This window comes from Crocodylus porosus, unplaced genomic scaffold (assembly GCF_001723895.1).
Source record: "Crocodylus porosus isolate Cpor-Errol unplaced genomic scaffold, CroPor_comp1, whole genome shotgun sequence".
Taxonomy (NCBI): domain Eukaryota; kingdom Metazoa; phylum Chordata; order Crocodylia; family Crocodylidae; genus Crocodylus; species Crocodylus porosus.
In genome coordinates this window covers 17,075,604-17,094,583 of record NW_017728916.1, presented here as the reverse complement: position 1 = coordinate 17,094,583, position 18,980 = coordinate 17,075,604, and the positions used below count along the sequence as shown (strand labels likewise).

At 41.7% G+C, this 18,980-nt stretch overlaps 1 protein-coding gene across 3 annotated transcripts in view; it reads left to right on the top strand.

The window, feature by feature from the left end:
• Nucleotides 1-18,980, top strand: part of PCDH11X (protocadherin 11 X-linked) — a 1,248,873-nt gene that overhangs the window by 94,899 nt on the left and 1,134,994 nt on the right. The gene's annotated exons all lie outside the window — the stretch shown is intronic.

The window sequence follows — 18,980 nt, the reverse complement described above, 5'->3', positions numbered from 1 at the left end:
AAAACCCCAATTACAACATTTGTGCTCATGAAAGTGTAAATTAAAAGATAGATTCCACAGTCATCTATAACTAGTTATAATGCTAAAGTATATCTACGGGGAGCAAGCTTTTCCCTTACTGAAGTATCAAACCTCTTATTGGGTTTAAATTCTGTAACCTACAAATATACCATATTGGCTCCATACATAAATATGTGAACAAATGTGAAGAATAGTAAAATGGTTCTAATTTTGGGAGAATGTCTTCCCAAGTCATGAGAAAAGGAGAAAAAGGTAAGACTGTTGACAACAACGCATTATGTATTGACCCTTTGATAAATGTTTACTAGTGATCATTGCTTTTTAAAGTTACTTTTAAAAAAGAAATAAAACCCATATATACATTGGTAGAAGAATCGTTAAAAGTTGTAAACAAGTCCCCTGTTGCTGAGGAGTAAAGCCTGGTACACAAAATTATCCTTTTGGACTGTTTTTGTACCATGACACTTTTTGTTAGAGAAACTAGATTAAGTATGTGTCATTTTTACTTTCCTGAAAGGAATCACAAGGATGAATGTGAAACTACTTAAACTATCCTCATTTTTTCTACTCATGGGAAAGATTATGAAGAGGAAATAAAAGGTTACAATATTAAAATCCAGGGCTAAATATCTACACAAATGTAGTTACTTCAAGATCTGTTAATGGGACTATTTGATTATGATAAAAACTGTTAGAGTTATGGAGGTTTACAGGATTTGTCCTTTCATTTACCAGCCTGCAAAAACTGGAACAAGCTCTGAAAATAGCAGTAAATTCCTCCATTGTGACTATCTGAAGGAGATAGAGCAAGAATAATGGTTAAAATGTATTTTTTGTATTTGCTTCAGAACTGTAATCTACCAGTCCTATTTTAGGTACCAGTCCATTTTGGCCACTAGGCTGTGTGTTGGGGATGGTATCTATTTCAGTTTCAATAACATTTCCTTCCATTCTTCCTTTCTGCGTTCCTGTTTTTTCTTGTATGCTGTTAAATAATTGACCACAGAACGAACATAAGCCGGCAGTACAATGCTGTAGCCAGCCGGGCAAATCAATTTATGCATCTCCAGCAAAAACAATGATTCTTCCACTCTACTTGGCATTGGTGAGACTGCATATGGAGTGCTGCATCGAGTTCTGGCTGCCACACTTCAACAAGGGTGTGGAAAAACTGGAGAGAGTCCAGAAAAGGGCCACCCATATGATCAGAGACTTGCACAGCAAGCCATATGAGTAAAGGCTGAGGGACCTGAGACTCTTCAGCCTGAAGAAGAGAAGGCTGAGAGGGGACTGGGTAGCAGCTTACCACTACATCAGGGACATATATCAAGGACTTTGTGAACAACTGTTCCCCAGAGCACCCTTGGGGGGAACCAGGAGCAATGGTAATGAGCCTGAAATGGTCTTCCAGGAGGTTAATATTAGGAAACATTTCTTCACAGCTAGGGTGTCCAGGCTATGGAATAAGTTCCCTCCAGAGGTAGTGCAATCACCTACCTTGGAAATCTTCAAGAGGAGACTGGACTGTCACCGTGCCCCCAGTTGTCTTTCCTGCTTGGTGCAGGGAGACTGGGCCCGGAGATCTTCCAAGGTCCCTTCCAGCCTTACAGTCTATGAATCTATCAGTCATGAGCGTAAATCCTAGGAGAACGAATATTCTGTCTTTTTTCTTACTGGGGCAGAACATAACACAGTGGATGAGAATTTACCATATTTTTTGGGTCTAGCTGGAATTAAAATATGTAAATGTATCACTTTCTTTTCTTAATAAGATTTTCCAACAGAAAAAAATAAAACAATATGCAGGGATGTATTTTTTTTTATAGTAATTTTTACCGGGGAAATGGAACTTTTGGATAAATAGGAAGGGGAAATGAAAGTTTATGAAACGAAAGGTAATTTCAGAACCCATAATTGATCCTAGAGGCTTCAAGCAAAACTATTGTCAAGGCAGTGTTTTGTTTCTTGTCTCTTTTGCTTGGTTACAAATCAAAATGCCTGAAGGGGTTTTTTTTGTTTGTTTTTCTTTTTTTTCATTTGTTGGGGAAGTATAAAAATTGACCATTTTGTATTTTCATTTCTTTTTTTACTTGTGTTCTATGTGACAAGTAGATTAGAAGTGAAATACAGGCTGGGATTATATTAACATTCCCAAGGGAAGAATGACCTTGGCGAGTAGCCATGACTAGAGTGAGTTCCTGGTACAACATTTAAGTACATGATTCCGGGAACATGGAGCTGGTATGAAAATGCAGCCAGGTGACTCTGACATACTGAGCATTCTTTTGTAGCTATAGGGCTGCAGGTTAGAGGTTCCACAATTTATTTATTAGGGGAAAACTCTCCTTTATTTTATACCTCCCCATATGTAATAAGGAATATGAAAAACTGTGAAGAAAACCTTGCAGGTTTTTTTTTTTTCTTGCCCATAATTTTATCTCAGAGGAAAACCAGCATGGTGCATGACTTCTAGCTCATTCCATTGATTTGAAATCCATTATCTTAGATAATAAGTCACATGGGCTTATTTTATATCACTTTAAATTGTAATTGAATGAATGTACCCTGACTTTTGTCCTCTTCCCTAGAAACTGAGAAAGGGAAAAGAAGCTGTCATTGCCTGAGGGTTGTGTGTGATCTGTCTGTCATGAAAGACTTGGATGTAGGAAAACTGAACAGGAAGAACCATGGGGTTTGAGTGTACAGGTTTCCCACACTTTAGACGGCTTCTGCATGTGAGAATTCACTTTTATGCATTGACCAGTTTAAACCAAAAATTTGTTATATGCGAGATAAATTCACTCTTATGCGATCCATGTGGTGGAAGCCTGCCGTCAGCTGCTTTGTAGTTGCTATCCCCATTATGACAGTGCACTGTGGTTGTCCGTACTGTCTGCTCTTACTGAGTACAAAAATTGTTTGGTAAAAGTGGTAGGAATGGGTCTGGGGGTCAGTACAGTTAAGGTCTTAGAACGTATCCCTATTTGTTCCATTGTAAAGTGCGTTCCCTTTATGCTAATTTGAGTTATGCACCATTTTCCAGGAATGCATGTACAGCATAAAGCGAGAAAATCCTGTACACCCCAGAGACTTGCTCTTAGCCTGAATTTTGGCTGGGTAGAAGTTACTTCAGGTCCTTACAGGCTGCAAGAAAGGTGAATTTTTTTTTTTACTTCCATAAGTGAAGGGTTTCATAACACTGTCTCTGTTTAAGGTAGAGTGATTTAAGTTGGGAGGAGAGGGTTGTGTAACTTGGTAGGGGTGCCTGAAGTATGTCTCCACCCATGTGGAGTTCATGCCCCAGCAGTAGAAACAGCCCCCTGAAATTGCTTTTGTGTAGCAGTAGTTGACTGCGTGGACACCATGCTGCTGCTGTTGGAAAAAACAACTGGGGCAGACAATTCTTTGGTTGGTACAGTCAGAACATCTGTTCTTTGTTCTTTTGGTTTAGGGACACGTTTAGTGGGGGATCATGACTATATTAAAGTAAAAAAAGTCACCATTTTTGTGAGTGTATTTTAACTAGTTGAGTGTAGATAGTTGATACCTAAACAGTATTCCTACTCTTAGATTCAGAAGTACTTGAATTCTTTAGTGGTCCCTACCAAATCTATTTTTTTACATGTTTCATGATAGTGATACCTTATCTGGATACAATGTGCTAATGCAATGCATTAGGTATAATATATGTAGTGTTCACCCTAGCGATTGCTAAGGGATTGATTGCAGATTACAAGTTGCTGATTTGTAATTTTGCATTAACTTTTAAGTGAAAGTAAGTCACATAGTCTAACCTGAAATAAGTCTAGCACTCAGGTAAATTAATTTAATATTTTAGCATCAGAATGCCTTTTCACCAGCTGGTGAAGGAAGCAATTTTATGTCCTTATTAGAAATGCCATTTTAGTTTACATGTAATAAATGCAAGTGTCTTTCTGTACCATTTTCTACTAACTAGGTCCTTTTACTTATACAAAACATTCAATATCATAGCTCTAGTGCAGTGGTTCTCAATCTTTTCAGACACAAGGTATCCCTCCATAACTGTTCTGAATTGAATGGCACCCTGTTTCAAAAGCTAATTAATTATAGGGTTTACTTGTTGGAGAGGGGGCAGAGTGGGGCTGGGGGAGCAGCCAGACAGGGAGAATCTGAACCTGCCCTTATTTGCTTATTTCCTCACGCCTGAAGCTTGAGCTTGTCTTTATTCATCTATCTCCTTACACTTCCTCTGGCGCTCTTAAACAGAATTCATGGCACCCTAGTGTACCCCAGTACCCTGGTTGAGAATTGCGGCTCTAGTGAGCTGATTTTCTTGCATTGTTTTTTGTGGTAAGCTGTATTATTTATAGGTTTTAATTGCTGATGCAGTGCTGTTCTTTGAGCAGTAACGTTTAACAGCATTATGGACTTTTTATGTACAGCACTCTTTCTACGTAAGTAATTGAAGTAGACATCTTGTCATCAGGGAGATCTTCACCTTTTTCCCTATGCTTTCTGTTCTCATCCCATCATCCTGAACTCAATACTTGTGCAAAGCTGTTCCACTGCTAATAGAAGTGCCCTCTATTTCCCTGTGTTACCAGTTTGTAGAGAAAGTTAATGCAGCATGTGATTACTATTTTCTGAAATAAGTGACAGTCACAGTGTTTTTGAAATATATTTAGGTGTGATAGCTAACTGTGTTTTCCCAAATAGGACACTGGTTACATTTAGCAAAAGGGGGCCTTCAGTTATACATAGATTAATTTGGAACAGTAAAAAGAAAGGTGCTGACCCAGTATGCTAGCCTAACAGCCCAATTAGTCTACACAGCAGTAGTGCCCATTTGTGGCATGTTTATGATTGTATTTCACTTTGTTTTCATATTGATACAAGTTGCATTTTCAAAGAAGCATGTCACTGTGTGTGTCACAAGTTATATATCTGTCACAAGTCACTATTAATAATTTGCAGCGCTATTTGGCAAAAAATGATGGCCTTCCACTTTCTAGGTCTTGACTTCTGTATTGTATGTGACTTCAGCAATTGCAAGATTTCATTCCTGTTTCTTGTCTTTTCCTTTTTTAATTTGATGATTAGTTTTCCTTTTCCTATTAGGACAAAGGGATAAAAAACTAACCAAGATAAGTATGGTATAGCTTATATTATACAATAAATATTATATTGGATAAAAAACATATTTGTGGTATGTAATAGTGACAGTGAAAATGATGCAGAAGTAACCTTCAGTTCAGAGTTGTTGAATCTTTGAGAAGGTTTTCTATAAGTTAGCTTTTTTTCCCCCTCATCTAGTTGGGGGATAGCTTTGGAGGGTTGCTTACTGTCTTTTGAAATCATAAGAATTAGAGATAAAGATTGTCTTATTCTTGAAATATTCACTCATGAAAACCAATCAGATCCTTGAATAAAGCACGATCCAGGTGATGTTAACTTTTCAGGAACAAGTTATTGATTTTTAGCAAAAAAACCCCCAACCACCCAATCGTAGCATGGCTGTTTGTACATGCTAAGGGGGTTTAATTTGGTTTAGTTCTCCCTAAATTGAAACAGTGGGTTTTTAAAAACACCGCTTCAATTTAAACCAAACTAAACCCCTGGTGGGGGCCCAATCCTTACCTGCCTTTGCAGGGGGTGGGGAAGGGGCAAGCTGCCAGTGGGCTGTGTGGTCCGTGAGCTGCAGGGGGACTGGTGCTCCTCTCTGTGGCAGCGGTGGCAACCCCCCAGGTGGCACCTGCCCACTGGCACCTGTCTCGGGCGATCCTGGGGGGAACCACAGCTGCGGAGGGAAGCAGCACCCCACCCTGCAGCCATGGAGGGAAGCACCAGGCCCATGCACAGCTCAGGCAGGCAGACAGGCTCTAGGGAGGAAAAAAAAAATCAAGCTTGCCACTTTTTTTCTTCAGTGGAGCCTGCCTACATGGGCTGCTACCAGGTGACGCAGCCCCTGAGCTGAGTGGGGCCCAGTGCTTCGCTCTGTAGATGTTGCATTTTGTTAGGTGGTGTTTTACCTTGCTACATACCAAAGTCATTTACAGCACAATATACCACCAACAGTGTAAACAGCAAAACTATTGAACTATTAAGCCACTTTAAAGGCCAATTTAGTGGTGTGTACAAAGGCTCCTAGTTGTTGATATCTATGGAATAAAGTTGGTAATCATGTATTATTAATGTCAGCATTAAGCAGAAGGATACACATATTCAGAACCCTGAGCTTATGATATGATATTGTGCCTCAACATCTTAAAAGACTTTGAGCAACAACTATCGTAATGGGGTAAGATACATGTATGTCACGTCTAGGCTGCATACAGGCATTACATTTTTATGTGGAGAATTCCTGTGCTTGTGGTAGAAGAGACAAGTAGGGGTGCACCGAAAGAGATTTTTGGAGCCAATACTGATAGCTGATTTTTAAGGAGGCATATCAGCCAATATTGATCCAATTTCTGATACCAGCCTGGCAGCTTGAAGAGCAGTGTCCAGCTAGTAAGTCTGTTGTGGTGGAAGGGGAGGGGAAAGGGGTGTGTGGGGGGGGGGGCAGATTGAGGCCCCTGTGGTAGAGGCTGGAGCTAGGCCTGGGGGAGGCACTGCCTAGCTGGGTCAGGGCAGGGTGCAGGACAGAGCTGCAAGTGGCTTGTCTAGGGAGCACGGGGGGGGAGGGAGTCTCCTGCCACTGCACACACCCTGGGAGGGCATGGGGGGGTGTGCACTCTGGATCTGCACAGGGCAGGGTGGGGCAGCTGCTGTTGCAGGATGGGGCTAGGGCCAGGGCTGTGCTGGGCTCTTCCCAGTGGGAGTTTTAAGTGAGGTTGTGCTCAGGTCAGATGGCAGCAATGCTAGGAGGAGGCTATGGGGAGGGCTGCAGCCACCCCGGAATTCACCGTACCCTTCCCCAAGCCCCTCTCCTAGTGCCACTGCCTGCCCGAAGTGCAGCCTGGACCAGTCCCCACCAGGAAGAACCTTACAGAGCCCTGGTCCCAGCCTGTCCCACCTCACACAGATCTGGGGGCACATACCCCCGTGTCCTCCCAGACAAGCGACAGGAACAGTGGCAAGAGCTGCCATACTAGTGGCAGTGCACAGTCATGGGAGCTGTCCCCACACCCTCCTCACGCCCCTCAGATGAGCTACAGCTCCGTTCTGCATCCACCCCACCCGGGAAGCGCCTGCCCCAGCCCCACTCCTTCCCTTACTGCGAGGCCTTTGATTTTTCCCCCCACACACCCCTTGCCTTCTCCCTCCCCTCCCAGCACAACAGACTTACAAGCTGCATGCAGCTATCCAAGCTGCTGGACTGTGCTCCTCACTACCTACGTGCTGCAGTGCAGCTGCATGCATGCACAGACTATTTATCAGACAAATGATTGGCCATATTAGGCCAATTTCTGATACAGGAAATGTTCTTTATATCAGTGCTGATCTGTTATTGGACTGATGTATCAGTGCACCTCTAGAGACGAGCGTAAAAAATATTTATCTAATTTCTCTCAGGAGAAGCAATCCCCTTTCAGGAGAAATTTTTGTAGGTGTCAGCTGGGAAGATCTCCCCTGTGAAAGTGTTTCCCTTGCAAGAATGAATACTTGTATGTTGCCTTCAGAGTCAGTCCAGACTGCCTGGTTTGAGGGGCTAGGGGCTTTGCCTCATTGCTTCCATCTCCTTCTGGACCAAGAGAAGAAGAAGAGGCTGCTGCTTCCTGCCTCTTCCCAAAACAGACAGTCCCAGAGTTTTGGGGTGGAGAGGTTTGCCTCACTGCTCCTTCTGTGCTCCTGGGAGACTAGGTATAAGGCTCAGAGAGGCTGTCCTTAAGCCCAGTTCTTAGCTGCTGCCCCTATCACACAGCTGAGTTGTGAGATTTCATAGCTCATGGGGCTGGGCACTGGAGCCAGAGAAGATATTGTTGCCCCAGTTCCCAGCCCTGCCCAGGCTTTTAAATGCTGCGTGCTTTGCCCAGCTGAGAAGTATAGGTGGGGATATCAAAACCTGCAGGGCCTAGGAACTGGGGCTGAGGAAGCTAGCCCTGCCCTGGTTCCCAGCCTTGGGGGTTTAAAATGCTACATCTCAACCACCCTAGTTCATGTCCCTGTGGCCTTTAAATGCTGTATGTACCACCATCTGAGCTGCACACATAGCAGTTTAAAACCTATTGACAGGTTGTCCCGTCTCTAGACAAGGGATAAGACAGGCTGTTAAGCAATGGGCTTAAGGGAGGGAGTAGTCTAGGGAGCAGCCCTCTAGTGCCCCTGGCTGGAGAGCTGCCTGTGTAGTACTTCAGCCAGGTGTCTGCAATGCAGGTACATAACAGGTCCCAGGCTACTTTTTAACCAGAGAAATTCACTGGATAAATTTCAGACAAATTCTTAACAACAGAAATGAACACCTGTCCATGGCTTTGGGTAACTGATGCGTAAGTAGAGATGGAAGCTTCTTTATATAGAATCAAAGTTAAATTGGAGCCCAGGTATCCAACTCCTCTTTGTCCTCCTTAATGTATCTGTTTTTTGAGTTCCATTCTTTGCCTGACTCGATTGTGTTGTAATGTCTGGTGTATGTTTATAGATATGAATATGTATATATATGGGAAACCAGAGAACTGTTACATTGTCTATATCATTAGAAATATTCCATTTTCTTAGGTGTCTTTCAAAGCAGATTTTTTTTCTTTTTTCTAGACAACACCTTTCCCACCCACTTCCTTTGCAGTTCTGTTGCCATAGCATCCCTTTCAATACAAGCACAAATGACAGAGTAGAATCAGGTTTTTTATTTGCATGGAAGAGATTAAAAAAACCCACCAAAACTTCAAAATAAGACACGATCCTAGAGCTCAAACATTTTAAACTAGTGCTGGTCATTTTTTCAGCTTGCAGAGACAACTGTTTTCCATTAAAACTCCAACACTATTCAATATATGAATGTACTTTATTGGTTCAGAAAAGTTCCCTATCACAGGGCCTACATAAAATGTAGTATTAGTATTGATCTGACATAACACATGATATTTTAGTGGTTCTATTACTTCTAGTTATCATTTTAAAAAAATAACATATACATTTGTATTTCAAATAAATATTTTTATCAAAATTATTTAACTGTATAACACAGGGATGTTGAAGTTCTGTTGACAAATCCTTTAAGTCCTCCTCTTGTGAATTTTATAATCATTAGAAATTTTCAGTGGGAATATAGCTTTATATTATGGAATGATTATTTCTTATTTATCTATATTACATATTGGCACTTCCATTATGTTTCATTCAGAATTTATTTGGATATTTTCTTCTTGAACATTTTGGATCAATGAAGTCCAACCTTTGTATATTTTTTTCTTCAAGGAAAATTTGAAGTGAAGACTTAAAATTCATAAGAAATATCAGTGGGAACTGCGACATAAATTGGAAGGGGGAGAGGGTTGTGGGCTGAGTAAGGAATCCTATGCATTTCCCTTCCCTCCACTGGAGGGACAACTGGGGAGGTTAGAAGGAAGTTGGACTGAATTAAAAAAGGCTACCTGATCAAAGGTGAGTTGGGATGGGGACAGATTAGAGGGGAGTTTGGGTGAATGGGGTGTAAGCGGGGTCCATGGGTGGGAGCTAGGGGGGCTAACAGGGTCTCTTGGGGGTTGGGGGGTAAGAGGAGTTTGTAGAGAGGATTGGGAGGAACTATCAGGATCCCTAGGGGGGATTGGTGGAGACTGGGAGGTTTGGTGGGTTCAGGTAGCCAAATGGGGTCTTCTGGGGCTTTGAGGGATCAGAAGGGCTAGTGGGGTGTGGAAGGAATGGGTTGGTGTCTGGGAGGGTTTGGTGAGATGAGGGTTATCATGAAATCCACAGGGCCTTGGGGGAGATTGGGGGGCTTTTTCACCCACTCAGACTAGGGGCTATTTTTAACAACCCAATCTTACCCACCCCCAGACAACCAACTGTCCTCCAGCAAACCAATCTGCCCCCAGTCCCACCCACCTGTTTTCTCCCTCCATCCTGACATAGAGAACCAATCAGGTCCCATCACTGGTGAATGCTGGTAAAACTAGCACTGGGAAAAGCTTGCAGGATGGTGGGATTTAGTGGCCTCGGGGTGGGGTGGGGGCTGACTGATCTGCTGGGGGATTTGTTTGTCTGGGAGATGGGTGAGGGTATGGGTGGGAAGGAGGCTAAAAATATCACAGTACCAGGGGATGGGTAGAAAAAGGGCATCCCTGGGGCTAGAGCCAGTGGCTGGGTTTTCCCAGGCCCAGGGCTGCGCTGGTAACTGTACAGAAGTTCAGTTACACCATTTTTGCTAGACCCCATCTAAGTTGGATTATCTCAGATGTAGGGTTATCTTGATTGGCTGGACCATTTTTAGACCTGTATAATCTTCCTGGACTCTTGTACAGTTTGCACTTAGATTGACCTAACTTGGGATCTAAGTGTAAGTTCACATGGTGAACTAAATTAGATTGGGTAGTTATTTTTTAAGTCATCTGACCTTCCACTAACCTCCCCAGATGTCTGTACCTAGCCTCAGTTTCTCTCAGAGGTCTGCTATCTAAGCTCTGATATACTCCATTTATCTAGCATAATTAAAATTTCCTGTACCTGCACTGTTAACTTATAATTATTCATAATTGAAATAAAGTAAAATAATGTTTTTATGGGATGGAGAGTCTAAAATGAGATATAGTTAATAAAACTTACATTAACCACAGTGTAAAACTAAATATGAAACTTGATTTCTTTATACCATTTTACATTAATATAAATACATTGGACCTTCTTTTTCTCATTATTTTATATAACAGCTTGTCACACAATTTTCAGATGAACAGTTATCCTTTGGAAAATGGTGTTTTGTCAAATCTGAAATGTTTTGTTGAAATGCGTTGAGTTGAACAAAATAGGGTATTTTAACATTAACTTTTGAATTTTATTTTGTCCCTTTTTCTTTGTAGATTTAGATTTTATATTATTTCTCAAGTATATTTACAGCAGTTGCATTATGAGAACAGTGCTTTTTCAGTAAGATTTTTCTGATGTTGCTGAATCAAAAGTTGCCTGAATTTTTGTTCTGTGACATTTTAACATTTTGAAATATTGACCTTTTGGCTCTATTCGATATGAAAACAGATTTTAGACTTTCAGAAAGTCTTTGTGGAGGACAACTCTATTTTCCATCCAACACCATTTTACATTGTGTGTTTCTTACACCAATGCAAATCAAATTTACATTATATTTATTATACAACCAAGTCAGAATGATATTGTAGAATAACTTTGTACTGGTGTAAATCAGTGCACAAAGGACAGGGTAGCAGAAAACCAGACCTGTTTACTACAGTTGAATTGTTTATGAAAGGAAAATTAGAACTTCATGGTAAACAGTTCACTTTCAAGGTATTATTTGACAAATACATCATAAGAAAAATACTTCTCATGGCATTTTTAATATATATTCAGCTTAGACAAAGTGTATATATGGTAAAGTGTGTGCGCATGTGTGTGTGCACATGTGTATACGCATGCATCTGCACGCATGCACACACACTTATTTTACCATATATACGCTTCATGCTTACTATATACATACTTTATCTGAACTGAAAAATGTTAATTACAATAATGTATATTAAATGATATGCATAAAAATTGGGAAAATGAGTTTACATCAAAGCTCCATTATTAATGCATACTAATTAAGATTGTGATATAGTGTGTAAGTATTTGTTAACCTTTTTTCATAACAAGCTATTAGTTGGTTAGAAGGCATTTCTAATACTTCTGATACAAATTTGTAATTCCAGATGGAATCATTTTTTTTTCTTTTTTGAAGTTGTGTGTATTTACAAGGGATGCACGGACCGCTTTTATTCTCCTCCAAACAGAGCTGGAATCAAGGAAAAAGGTCTGAACCACTTTCAACAAATACTTCAAAAAAATAAGGGATGTCCTTAATTTTTTTTCCTCTCAAGGTCACCCTACCAGGGGTTTCCAGGCTGTGCTGGTATTTCTTTCTGGCTTTTTACTGAGATACAGGAACCTCCAGCAAACAATTACCAGTGAAATCCTTACAATTACAAAACTCAATTTATGGTAGATCTTGAAAGTGCCTTTGTTTTATTGGCAGCTGTGTTTTGGTGGAGCCCCTTATTTATTTATTTTTTCTAACATCTTGGTTCATAAAATAGCTTAATTGTTTTTTACATTTATCTCAAATGATGGGCACCTGTTACCACTGACTTCAGTGTGGTCTTCTCCTTCCAATATTATATTTATACATAGCTAGGGTGACATACAGACAGAGGGGCCTTAGCAATAATTGGAAGTTTGTTTTGTATAAAGCATAGAATCATAGAAAATTAGGGTTGTAAGGGACCGTAGGAGGTCATCTAGTCCAACCGCCTGCTCAAAGCAGGACTATATCCACCTGGACCATCCCAGCCAACGCTTTGACTAGCTGGGTCTTAAAATCTTCCAAGGATGGAGATTCAACCACTCTCTGGGTAACCTGTTCCATTGTTTTACTACCCTTCAAATGAGAATCTTTTTCCTAATATCTAACCTAAACTTCCTTTGCTGCAACTTGAGACTGTTGGTCCTTCCGTCATCTGCCACCACTGAGAACAGTCTAGTTCCACCCTCTTGCGAACCCCATTTCAGGTAATTGGAGGTTGGTATTTGAACCCCTTTCTGTCTCCTTTTCTCTAGATCTTCCCGCAGTCTTTCCTCTCAAGCCATGTCCCCCAGCTTCGTCACCATTTCTGTTGCCTTCTGCTAGACTCTCTCCAATCTGTCCACATGCTTTTTGTGTGTGGTGACAGGGGGAGTGGAGGGTGGGGGGAAAAACTGAATACAGTACTCCAGACGTGGCCTCACTTATGATGAATAATAGAGGGGAATAATCGCTTCCATTGACCTGCTGGAAACACTCATACGTATACGAGACAACAAGGGTACACTGTTGGCTCATATCCAGCTTATTGTCTGCTGTAACCCCCAGGTCCTTTTCTGCAGAGCTGCTGCCCAGCCAGTCAGCGCCCAGCCAGTCAGCACCCATCCTGTACTGATGCATGGGATTATCCTGTCCTATGTGCAGGACTTTGCACTTGTTCTTGTTGAACCTCATGAGATTTCTTTTGGCCCAATCCTCCAGTTTGTGTAGGTCACTCTGAATTCTAGCCCTGCTCTTCAGCTGTCTACTACTCCCCCCAGCTGGGTGTCATCTGCAAACTTACTGAGGGCACACTTTAAGATATCTCTCTGGATGTTGATGGAGACATTGAACAAAACCAGCTCCAGTACTGACCCCTGGGGCACTCCACTTGATACCGGCTGCAAACTAGATGTTGAGTCATTAACTACTACCCTCTGAGCCATTTTTCTATGCACCTTACAGTTCATTCATCCAGCCTGTACTGCCTTGGCTTGCCTGTGAGAATGTTGTGGGAGACCATATCAAAAGCCTTGCTAAAATCAAGATACACCACATCCTCTAAGTCTCTCCGCATCCACAGAGACGATCACCTTGTCATAAAAGATAGGTTGGTCAGACACAGCTTGCCCTTGGTGAATCAGTGCTGACTGTTTGTCATCACCTTCTTCTCTGAGTGCTTAGAAATGGATTCCTTGAGGATCTGCTCCATGATTTTTTGGGGGACTGAGGTGAGGTTGACTGGTCTATAGTTCCTTGGATCCTTCTTTTCCCCTTTCTTAAATATGGGCACTATGTTTGCCCTTTTCCAATCATCCGGGACCTCTCCTGATCGCCATGAGTTTTCAAAGATGATGGCCACTGGCTTTGCAGTCTCATCAAACGACTCCCTCAGCACTCTTGGGAGCATCCCATCTATATGTGTAGCTTTTCTAAATAGTCCCTTACCTGTTTTGCCTCTGTTGGCTGCTCACTTCCTCCCCAAATTGTAATGCCTGGTGCCAGTAGTCTGAGAGCTGACCTTACCTGTGAAGACTGAAGCAAAGAAAGCATTGAGCACTTCAGCCTTTTCTGCGTCCTCTATCACAAGTTTGCCTCCCCCATTCAGTATGGGACCCACACTTTCCCTGAGCCTCCTCTTGCTACTGACATACTTGCTACCAACTTGTATTTGTTTGTTGGACATGTGCAATAGGTTTTGATGATGATGGTGATTGCCTGTGCTTATTTTTATGCTGATGGTTTCACAAGCAAACTTAGCACAGGGACCTTAATTCACAGGAGGTTAAGCCTTGAGTTAGTTTTGCAATCCCTGTGCTTATAATAAGGTTAAAAATACAGTCCCACAGACACCAGTTCCTTATGTGTTTACTGCATTTTTTCCTTCAATATTGGAGTTCTATAGTACTCTCATAAACTCAGAGTATGTAAAGAAAATATTGACATTATATGGCCTTGTTCAAATGACAGCATTTTAAACATTATTTCATTATTGAGACTAGTATGCATTTATTATTATCATTGTGGGAAGAAATATTTATCCTAACAATAGTGGATAAATTGTATTTATCCAAACAATAGTGGAAATAAAACATTTATTTCCTGAAGTATTTTTTTACTAGTATAGCTTGTGTGTGTGTGCACGCAGTTCCTTTAACAGGATGTGAAGATTTTTAGTGGTACATTGACTTCAATATAATACACAAGCAGGTATAAATATAGCACAGTATCTATCTATCTATCTATCTATCTATCTATCTATCACATTTCTGTCATTAAATGTATATTGCTATTATTAATAATCAGTAGTTGTTGGTAACTTCCTTAATTATTTATTTAAAAGTACATTAATAGTTTGTTAAAATGGATTTTTAAAATAGCTCCTTGTACTCTACTGTACCTTCACTCCTGAATGCCTGTCTATTGTTGAATGATAACTATTACCAATTTACCAAAATGCTGTGGATAATACATATGTAAAATTTATATCAAGTTCTGTAAATGGTCACTTTTGTCATTACATTGTGTGTGTATATTACTTTATATGTAATTGCCCCATAATTCTGCATAGCACAATGACTAATGCCAGATTTAGGCCCAAGCTAAGCAAGCTATAGCTTAGGGCCTCACATTATAACGGGTCTCTAAGCGTTGGCTGCTGGACCGGAAGTGATCATGGACTGGCAAACCATGGCCCTGCAGAGCTGGGCAGAGAGGCTACGACTCCTCCCACAGGGCCCATTGTTTGAGGTTTGGCCCACCCCCCACCCAGGGGCTGGAAGTACCTTTGCCTGTGTTCTGGGCTGGAAATTCTAGCCATGGGGCTCTGGGTGGTAGTCCTCAGTTTGCCAGCTGCAGTCATGGCTGCTTCTGGTTTGCAGTTTGCCAGGCCAAAGCATGGAAAGGTTGAGAACCCCCAGTTTAGACTCCCCTCCCCCCCATCATAATCTGGCCTTGACAATGACAGTTCTAATTTAATGTCTCTTGTTTACATTGTAGCAAAATTGGTTAACTCCATATAAGTTAAGTGTATAGCACCTTTCAACCCTGTTGTCTGCTTTGTACTCTGGTAAAATGTATTATGTTTAACTGTATACTTGCTATAACTGTAACCATCTACTTTGTAATTAATTGTACTTTGTTAACTACTCCAGAAATGGTCAAGAGGGATTTTAAAGGGTTACTATTAGAAGCATTTGATTCACAGCTAGTCCATTTCACGGCTGCTTTTTTCCCTCATTTTCAAGGCTTTTAATAGTAGTTCAGAAATGGACTACCATATAAAAGCTTTGAAAATGTTGGGAGCTAGGCAGTGTAGGGGCTACAAATATTATAGCGGAGGTTCTCAATCAGGGTGGCATGAGGCACTTTCAAGGGTGCCATGGTGCAGGTGCCTCCACTGCAACAACCAGGTGGAACTGCTCAATAACCTAAAGCAGTTAGACACACTTTCTGCAGCCTTTTCTGGTTGCATTCCTGCAATCCTTAGAGAAACAAAGGCAGGTGGAACTACCCCAACACCTCTGTTTCTGGGAGCAGCCTGGAGGGGCCAGATTGAGAAGGGCTGGAGCAAGAGCAGGCCTGTCTGTTGGCTTAAACTTATCTGGCTGTGCACTGAGGCATGGAGGGTAGTTGTACCTGACTGCAGTGCTGGCAGCACCCTAGTAATGAACAACTGAGGTAAACTGAGACAGAGCAGCAGCAGTTCTCAACCAGGGATGCAACCCAATTTAAAATATAGAGAGGTGCCATGACTCTTAAGAGTCCCCTCATTTTCAAGATGCCCAATACCAGTCCCAAAATCATTAGACATATTGAAAGTTAGGAGTGTTAGTCAATTTCAGGCTGTTAATATTCAACACAAACAGTCATTTGTACCTGAGTATTTTTTACATCAAGTTTTGGTAAGTGCGTAAGTTTTCATGAATCTGAATTGGAATAGGCTGCATTCAGAAAACAAGCTGAAGAATGTAGAATATTCTCCCCTTTCTCTTGCAAACTCGTATTTATCATGTTTAAATAGCAGTTCCCTAAAGTGAGTTATTAATGCATATCAAAGCAGTTAAGAAACAGTTCTAGTTTACTTGCAGTCAAATCTGATCAGATTTAGAATAATTTAATCAAGCAAAAAATGTATAATACTTGTCTAATAATGTCTAATTCCCAAAAATACATGAAGGTTAGCCTGTCAGAGACTAACATCAACCCTTAAAAATGTCTTAACCAAAGAAGAAAGAACTAACAATTCCCATTGAAATTACCAGCTAGTATCCAATATAGATAGATACTATGCATAAAAGAGCTGGGCATTTACAGGACTAAGCCTATTAAAAGCCCACCTTGGCTAGGGACAGACGTTACACATAAGTCAGTTTAAGTGATCAGAAACTTGTTTAAATCTGTAACAGAACAGACATTCAGTGCACATAAACCACTTTGAAAATGGCTGAAACCTGTTTGAGATAAACCTGGTTAACTGATTTGGGTTAAACCAGCTTACACAATGTCTATCCCAGACCCCTTGCTTGTTTAAGTTAAATGAGATTCCCCCAGCATCCCAGCATGCCCTCTGGGCTGGGCTGGGTAGGGCTCTCTGGTCCAAAGCAGGGCTGGCCCTTCCCTTCTGCTCCTTGGCTAGAGCTCTGGCAGAGCCTTGTAAACACAGCAGGGTCTGCTGGCTTCCCCGTGTCCCACTCCCTCTCCTGTACTTAAGCAGGAGTGGGACATGGGGAAGCCAGCAGACCATGCTGTGTCCTTTCGTCCTTTTTCCCACAGCATGGACTGTAGCCAGCATGTGGTATGCTAACTAATGCTGAGATGTGTCTGTGTAAGGCAGATAGGACAGTGCTTTTTGGAGCTAATCAACAGGTCTGCTGGTAATGTCCCTGCATTTGGAAAAAGGCTGTTTAAGAAGAACTTGAACTAATGAGTGAGGCCCCATGTTTGCTGATGGGGTGCTAAATGCTGATAACAGAGCTGATAAATGCTCTGTTATCTAGAGTGTCCTGCTGGGACCTGGCCATGCCTCCCTTAGCTCAACAGTGCAAGTTCAACACTGCAAGAGGAAGGAGGGCTGTTGTAATGCCCTCTTCCCCCACTCCCACTTCTAACCTTAGCCACTACAGGCATGTGCCGGCATTTTTTCAGTCCAGAGGGGATGTCTGTGCAGTTACAAACTGATTTAATAAATGTTATAGATTTCATAGACATTAGGGCTGGAAGAGACCTTGCAAGATGATTGGGCCCAACTCACTGCCCAAAGGACAGGGAGTCAACTGGGGTCAGATATCCCCAGCGAGATAATCATCCAAATGCTTCTTGAATGTGTCCAGAGTATGTGCTTGCACCACTTCTGGGGATAATCTATTCCAGACTCTGGAGACTCAGACAGTAAAAAAGTTTTTTCCTTATGTCCAGCCTACAACAATCTTCCAGCAGTTTGTGACTGTTAGACCTTGTCTTCCCTAGGGGTGCCCTGGTGAACAGACGTTCTCCCAGACTCTGATTCACACCCCTGATTTACTTATAGGCTGCCACCAAGTTCCCCCTGAGCCTATGCTTTTCCCACGCCTTTCAGCCTTTCCTCATATGGCCTGCTCTCTTGACTTCTGATCATGCACATGGTTCTCCTCTGGACTCTCTTAAGCTTCTCCACATCCTTCCTAATGTGTGGAGCTGAGAACTGGACACAGTACTCCAGCTGTAGTCTCATGAAGGCCAAATAAAGTGGGAGGATGACATCCTGGGTCTTGCCTGATATGCATTTATAGATGCAAGCCAGAGTTTTATTTGCTTAGCTTAACCTGAAAAGATTGAATCGATTCAGGCTCAGGCTTTTTTGAATATCTGTCCCTAGCCCTTGTTGTTGTGAAATCGTTCAGATTATAACAACTGCTCCTAAAATTGTTTCCATTTTGACATGAGAATCATTACAGATGAGCACTCAGGTGAGCAGACAGAGCGCTCTTGTGAATTGTTATTGTGATCCAATGTTACTATAGAGTTTTATTTATCTCAGAGTGTTTGGACCTAGGCCCCTTCTTATTTAAAAATTGGAAATTTTGTTACTAGCTGGAGTCTCTGTTCATTATTCTCTAAGTTCTTTTGGCATTCTTTTCATCAGTTTTCCCAGCATGTGTTTCTTAATGTTTAGAACCGTCGTATAGTTTTACATAAGTACAAAAACCAGAGGCAGATTACAGAGACAATACTTAAGTCTCCTGTGTTTTGTGGGCCTCTCTACACATGCATATTAAAGCACAAAGAGATATAATGCACAAGTCACAAAATTCCACCTCCTCTTATGCCACATGTGCTTGGCAGGAGGTGCAGTTAGGATCACGCATTAGGTCCTATCACTCCTTACTGATTGTCCAGGGGGAGCCCTAGATCATGATGACCTTGGTTGCAGGACGGGGGATGGCACTAGGAATGCTGCCAGACTTATCAACACCAGGGCACATAGTGGGGGCAGCAGGAAGAACACAACCACCACTGTGAGGCCTGCAGCAGCAGCAGCGTTTTCTCTGCTGCCTTCACTGTGAGC